The following is a 7597-nucleotide window of genomic DNA, read 5'->3' on the forward strand; positions in this document are numbered from 1 at the left end:
ATGAAAACATTACAGCCAGCAGCCGGCGTAGGAAATTTCCAAGCGGCTCTGCTGACTGGATGGAAAGAAAAACACCTCCCAGCTCAGATGTCTTCTCAGAGAAAGGGCAGATCCCCGGGATTTTTCCATCTTCAGCAATGCTGTGGAGCTTCCTGCAAGTCCCCTAAGTTCCCCTCTAACCACGCACGGAACCCATCCCGTGGGCAGTCAATGCCTCAGCACTCCCCAGGCATGGCACAGCAGGGTGGGGATGTGAGATGGATGGATGAGTGAATAGGTGCCCCCAGGGTGCTTTCCTAGGATTCCTCTTCCCCCAGCTCAGGAGCTGGTTGTAGTAGGAGATTTGTGGAAGGATCTTGCCCGGGGTGGGGGGGATTAAAATTCTTGCAGCTGATAGGCTGTAAGCCAGGGGCCTGTAGCAGCATCCAAGCTGCTCCACTGCTTTTCGGTTTCAGAGCTCAGATTTAATTTGGTCTAGCAGTTTAGTTTAATAGATGCTCTGTTGCTGGGCAGCAGGAGCAACAGAACCACCAGCCCTAGCTCAAAGTACCACAGATACATCCATGCATAAGTAGTGAGGCAGCTACGATAAGCTGCATGCCCCTTTCAGCTGCCCAAGCGCCTGGGAAGTTCCCTATGGAAGCTCTATGGTATGTGGGTGCCTGGCCACACGTGTTGAAACGAGATTGGAGGAGACAGTGTGTGGGATCCATCAAGCTTGTCTGCCATGAACAAAGCAGCTGAGCATGGAAATACAACGGAGATGGCTTCTCACACCAGTCCCTACCATGACCCAGGTCCTGAGTAAGTGAAAAGAAACATATTTCCTGGGAGTGGGATGCACAACCTGGCCAAGCTGGTCTGGGTAAGTGAAAAGAAACACATTTCCTGGGAGTGGGATGCACAACCTGGCCAAGCTGGTCTGGGTAAGTGAAAAGAAACACATTTCCTGGGAGTGGGATGCACAACCTGGCCAAGCTGGTCTGGGTAAGTGAAAAGAAACACATTTCCTGGGAGTGGGATGCACAACCTGGCCAAGCTGGTCTGGGTAAGTGAAAAGAAACACATTTCCTGGGAGTGGGATGCACAGCCTGACCAAGCTGGTCTGGGTAAGTGAAAAGAAACATATTTCCTGGGAGTGGGATGCACAACCTGGCCAAGCTGGTCTGGGTAAGTGAAAAGAAACACATTTCCTGGGAGTGGGATGCACAGCCTGGCCAAGCTCCAGGGAGAGGCAAGGAGGACAGGGGAGTGTTCACCACAGCCACAAGCCATAAGTCCTCCCAGTGAGATGAGATGCAGCATTTTGCTCCCTGGAGGATCAAGCCCAAGTTTGGAGGAGGGATGGGCAGCTTTCAAAGGAAGCCAGCGCATTAGGGCTGCACACAGACCCAGAGCCCCCCCTTTCACAGCAGCTCCTGTCAGCTCACTTGCCTGCTGCCAGTCAAATGGGAACAAACTGTTGAAAGACAACATTTGGACAATACTTTCAAGGGGGAGGAACCCAACAGGACCATTTTTGTTCAGCTGGCACAGTTCCAGGGCAGCGTTAGTCTTTCTCTGCCGGCGCAATCCAGATGCCCAGGCAGCTTTGCAGGCCTGAGGCTACCCTCACTGGGCAGCCTGAATTTTTGTCAGAGCTGCTCTTCATGATGGCAAAACTTTCTCTCTGGGGAAACCAAACCTGGCTTTTGTAGAGAAGTGATGGGTAGGACGCAAGCTGTTGGGGCACTGACTGCTTGGTATGTTTGTGGTCCCTGGGGCAGATGACTCCAAACTCATCCTTAGTGGTGTTGGTGGCTCCTTGGAAACATCTCAGTCACAGCTGCCCGGCTGCCCTCCCCCAGGCTGACCACTGGCTTGTGCAGCATGGGGTAAAGGGGGTGACCTCAAGCTGTATGAGGGGTGGTGTAGGATGGACAAGAGGAAAAATATTTCCACTGATACAGGCTGCCCAAGGAGGTGGCTTGAGTTACCATGCCTGGCTGTATTTAAAAGCCACACAGATATGGTGCTTGGGGATATGGCTTAGTGGTGCACTTGGTAGAGTTAGTGGTTGGACTCTATGATTTTGATCCTTTTCCAACTTAAAGAATTCTATGAAAGCCTGACTCCATCTTCCCTGTGCCTGCAGTGCCCCCAGAGCCCTGTCCTTTCCCCATCCCCACCAGATGCAAGCCACTTGCCCCAGCCATGGGGCAGAGCCTTAAACTTTCCCTTGGAACAGGAGGAGGAGCATGGGCAGTCTTAAGCTCAGCTCCTCACACCCCCCCTGACTTGGCCTCCACGTTCTGATGCAAACCAGAGCAACCCAGGGGCCAGTTCCCAAAAGAGGGATAAAGAGCAGGAAGAGGAGAATTAACTGTCACAGGACCCCAGGGCAGGAGCAAAGGCATGTACTGGGATGGAGCATTTTGGGTAGGCTGGGATGCCAAGAGGACAGGAGCCAGAAGGAATACCTCCATCCCACGGGTGCTGCAACAGTGGGCTGGACTCTTTCATAGGGTCCTGGGAGAGATCCTGGCTTTTCAGGCTGCTGTCACATGTCTCTGCCCAAACAGGCACTTGCTAGCCACAAGCAGAACTGGTGCTGGAGCATTTCCCAACCCTTTTCCCTTTCCTCCCACTTTCAAGGGAAGAGGCTGGATGTGTGGTGTGCTGTGAGCAGAGCCAGCCCCAGGCAGGTGCTGTGCATGCTGCCGAGGCCACTCTGCCAAAGGAAACACAAACATCCTACCCAAAGAAAGCACTTTTCATCAGCAACACAGGTTCCCATTTTTTGCACAGGGCCAGCCTGTCCTGGGCAGCTTTCCCCACCACACTGCTGAGCTGAGCAAGAGCTCAGCTGAGCCTTCCGGGCTGGGCTTTGGCCAGAGCCACCCTTCCCACCCTGTGCTAGAGCCACCAAAATGAGTCAGTGTGACCACATCCAAGACCTGGACAGGCATCGAAATGGCCTGATGTGAGACACTTTGGAGTTAAAGGGACTTACCCTCTTGTCCTGGGCAGGGGGGTAAAGCTGAGGATGCATGATCTTGGAGATAGGACACCTGGAGATGTGAGTTCAGAGAGGTGCAGGACCTTGGGGATCCAGGGGCATGTGGGACCTCAGGATGGATGAGGCACTTAGTGCCATGGTCTAGTTGATTGGTTAGGGCTGGGTGATAGGTTGGACTGGATGATCTTGGAGGTCTCTTCCAACCTGCTTGATTCTATGATTCCATGATGCAGTACCTTAGGGTCGTGGCTCTGGGCAATGTGATTCCAGGAGATTTTGGACCTTGGAGATGTGGCACTTGGGGAGGTGGATCCAGAGGGATATGGGACATGAGAATTTTGGGCCCAGGAGATTTGGAAGCTGGAGGGTACGAGACCTGGAGGCTGTGGGACCATGTCTCTCCCTACTTCTGACACAGGGAACTTTGGCCAAACCAGCTTGCTCCCAGCCCTGCAGGGGCAATGAACCCTTGTACCTAGAGGCAGCTGTTGGAGGGAAATTCTCGTTCCACAGAGTGTATGCAAAAGTCCAAGACACCAGAAATACTTAAACCCAGAAAGTGTCTGTGTAACTTTGGTCTAAGGTTGGGAAGATGTGAAGGCAGGAATCGGGGCGGAAGAGGGGGCGAGGGCGCTTGGACTCACATCGCTCACGGCATAAATAGCTCTGGGCGTTTCATACCTGCCTGCAGCGGTGGGCGGGCGGCCGGGAAGAGGAGCGGCGGCGGCTCCTCATCCTGCTCCTCCTGCGCCCATCAAAGCGCTGCCGCTGAGTCGGAGCCCGGCTGGTCCCCACCGGCCGCCAGCACCTGCCCCGGCGGAGCCGGCACCGCGGCCAAGCGCAGCCTCCCCGGCGGCCGCGGGGACGAAGTCCACAGGGGCAAACGTGAGGCCGAGGCCCTGGGAACAAAACGGCCTTTCACAGCGGCGGCTTGGCCAAAGGAACCGGGGAATTTCTTTCCAAGGGCTTCCAAACGGCACCGAGCTTTGATCTCAGGCATGGGGAGGGTGGTTAGGTTGGTTGTTTTCTTTCCTTTCCTTCTCCATATTTCTCTTGTTTTTATATTCCTACTTCAAGGTATAATTTCTTGTGAGTGTTTGTAATTCCTAGGAGAAACTTCTTGCTGCTACAGGAAGGAAAACTCTTGCTGGGAGCAAGGTGCAAGCAATGAATGGTCTCTTCACATCTTTTCGCTGCAGAGCCAGGCTCTTTCTGCCAGGGATTCCAGGTGCAGGGTCACAGCATCTGGCTCTCTCAGCTTCTCTGGGGACATAGCACCTTCCTTTACACCCAAGAGTCTTCTCAAGGGAGAGAAATCCCTAATTGCAGGCACAGGTGGCCATCACCATGATTTTCATCTCAGAGCTTGGTTTCTGAACCCATCTGATAAATCACACCCTTGCTTTGGGTGGGACACCCAAACGGATCCACTGCTCTGCACCTTTCTCCCAAAGCATTCTCAAGAGGCCTTTCAGCCCCTCTCTGGACGATGAGGACCAGCACTTTCCTCCTGAGCAAACCCCAAACCTGCTGGATGTCCAGCCAGCTTTTCTGTCACCTGTCTGAAGTCTGATCTTCCATTCCAAACGCAGAGGGAGGGGACGGGACCCTCCACCCCAGCCCAGCTGAAGCTGAGGCAGGGAGCAGGAGACGTGCAATGTCCCTGGGTTGTGCCTGAGCTGTCAGGACTCGGCCACAGAGAGGCTATGACCTCAGGATCTCAGCAGGGAGTTGGATGCTGAAAAGAAAGGCCATTTTAGAAGGTTAGCTCCTGGCTCAGTGCCAGGAGCTGGGCTCGGGCTGGGAGATTAAGGACAGAGCTGGGCTGGTTCAGCCGGGAATGCAGCCTTCTGCTGCCGCTGACCTGGGAAGGCAGGATCTTTCCCGGAGACATTCTCCTCCAGGATTAACAGCAGTTGTTAGTGCAAATCCCAGATTTATTCCTAGTCCAGCGAGACCTGTGACCTCGCTGGCAGCAGTGGGGGTGGCTTGGTCATACACTTTGGAGGACTCCAAGGGAAAACCCCTGCAGGATGCTGTCCCTGTGCTGCGTTGCCTGCAGAGACTCCGGGGAGTCAGTCTTGGAGAGGGTTTAGCCTTTCAGTAGCAAGGAAGAACAGGCTGCTGACCAGAGAGCAACCATGGGGTTAGTCCATCGTCATCTGCACCCCTGTCTGCTGGTACCCAGTGCCCTTGCAAAGGAGCAAACCAAAGAACTATGTATCTGTATAGATGTATATGGATAATGTGTTAGAAATGCAAAGAAGATGCTAAAACCAGCAGCCAGATCCGTGGTGCAGCTTAGGGTTCCACCCAACTGCCCCACTGAAGGATAGCAGCACCCGATGAAGCTTTAATGGCTTAAATATGACCTGACACAATGCCCCAGGGCAGCATCAGGGAGGGCTAGGTGAGATCTGGGGGAGCAGGATGTTCCCCTAACCTGAATCCATCAGTTTGAAATGGGTTGGCCAGAGAAGCTGTAGATGCCTTATCTCTGGAAGTGTTTAACACCAGGCTTGGTGAGGTTTTGAGCAACCTGGTGTAGTGGGGAGCTGTACCTGCCCATGGCAGAGGCGTTGGAACTCGATGATCTTTAAGGTCCCTTCCAACTCAAGCCATTTTTTTTAACAACAGTCCCACACAAGAAGTTCCCTGGGCAGCAGACTCAGCCCAAGGTAAGCACAGGGCTTTCAGACCCAAGGGGGAAGGGCAGGAGGGATAAGGCACACAGGAAAACCTATCAGCCTGTGTGTCTTCCTGTCCCAGGGCTTCACCGTCCCCAGCTCACAGCTCCCCAGCTCCCACCTTACACGTCTCAAGGCCAGCAAGAAAGACGCTCCCCGCTGCCACCCTGCGCCCTGGTTTAACATCGGGCAGCCTCCCATGTCAGGCTTCCCAGCAGCCCGCGGCCAGGCCGAGGTCCCAGTCTGGGCCGGCTGGGATAAGCCAGCAGGAGCTGAGGCTGCTCCGGCGGGCGGCGCGGGGGAGGCAGGTCGGGGCAGCCCTCTGACGGGAGCGGGGCTGAGCGGGATTAGCGAGCAGACGGACGTGACTGGGCGGCAGTCGCCTGGTGCTAATTAAAGAAGGGCTATATTTAGGCACTCGGTTATCCCTTGCGTTTCACTTGTTTTAGCTCCCAGGGTGCCGAGCTGAGGTGGCACATGGGGAAGGGCACGGCCACGGGCAGGATGGATCCACTCCGGGCTAGCGCTCCCTGGCAAGGGCTGGAGGGGCAGGGAAGGACCCCAGCCCCATGGCCCATGGCCAACACCGAGCTCCCATGGCAAGGAAACCTTTGACCCTGTTGATTGTAAACGAGGAAGAAACCTTTTTATTCCACCCCCCCACCCCGAAAAAGGCAGTAAAGTGGGTTTCAGGGAGCAATAAAAGCACCCTTGCTGTTTCTTCCCTGGATTCATCCATCCACAATCCTGACACTCACCCCCCACCCCCTCCACGCAGGGTTGAGCGCCCCCAGACCCATCAGTGGAGCAGAGCCCAACACACCTCCCCAGCCCTTGTGCCCTCCTGGGCCAGAACAGCCAATTAGCTCCGTTCTGTCCCCGTTTACTGCATTCTCACAAGGACTCTGGGATTTGGTTCTCAGTGTTTGGGGTTTTTTTTTCTTTTCCCTTTGTTTTTGTTTCATTTTCGAGCATGAATTATTGATCAGGTCACCCTAAGCTTTCCCCCCCCCCGCACCATCTGGCTGCCGAGCTTCCCTGCTGGAGTAGAGGATGGGGGAGTAAATCAAAATAACAGAATAATTAATGACCCAGGGAGCTGAAACCCAGCCGAAAGCTGGGCTGCTCTGACTGGCCCTGGAGGAGCTTCCCAGAAGCAGGGAGGTCACACTCAGGAGCACTTTTGCAGGCAGGTATTATTCTGGGGAAGGGCAGGCAAAGATAAAACAAAGATGTGATGATGATGAGAGTCTTTCTCACCCCCTTTGAAAGGCTGCTCTGCAGGCTGTTGCTGGCAGTTGTGCCAGCTCAACTCCCATCAGATATTATTCTTGACTCTTCAGAGTTGGTCCTGGATAAAGTTAGAGGGAAGTCTATTAGAGGGCAGCACCATGAAATTAGCTGCAGCTCCTGCTGTGAGCCAAACACAGGGCTGAGATGTCCCTATGTCCTTGGGGCTTGTCACTAGCTCCAAGCCACAGTGCTGCCATGAAGTTCCAGCCGCCCTGGAGCCAAGCAGCATCCTGGGGTAGCCCATCAGGTAAAGACTCCTGCAGAGCAGCAGGGCTGGGCAGGGCAGTGTCACTCATTACATTTCACCTAGAAAACATAAAAACGGTATTTTAAAAAAAAAATCAATTTGTTTAATTATTTAAATCCTTTGGCTCCAGGAGCAGGTGCCCTGCACCCTTGAGCCTGAGGAGAGCACCGGGGGCTGTGCGGGGCCATAGGCTCCTATCGCCTCGGCCGCGGCTTGCCCTGGTTCCCTGCTGCCCATCAGCATTAGGCAGCCCGTTTGAGCGGGTTTACCATAATCATCAAATGAGTGGTTCATTGACAGCATGTCAGGCTGAGAAGACTAACTGAGCCCTCGTTTGCTGATTGCTAATTAACTTAACATTCCGAATCCCTC

The sequence above is a fragment of the Pogoniulus pusillus genome, chromosome 8 (genome assembly GCF_015220805.1).
Source record: "Pogoniulus pusillus isolate bPogPus1 chromosome 8, bPogPus1.pri, whole genome shotgun sequence".
Taxonomy (NCBI): domain Eukaryota; kingdom Metazoa; phylum Chordata; class Aves; order Piciformes; family Lybiidae; genus Pogoniulus; species Pogoniulus pusillus.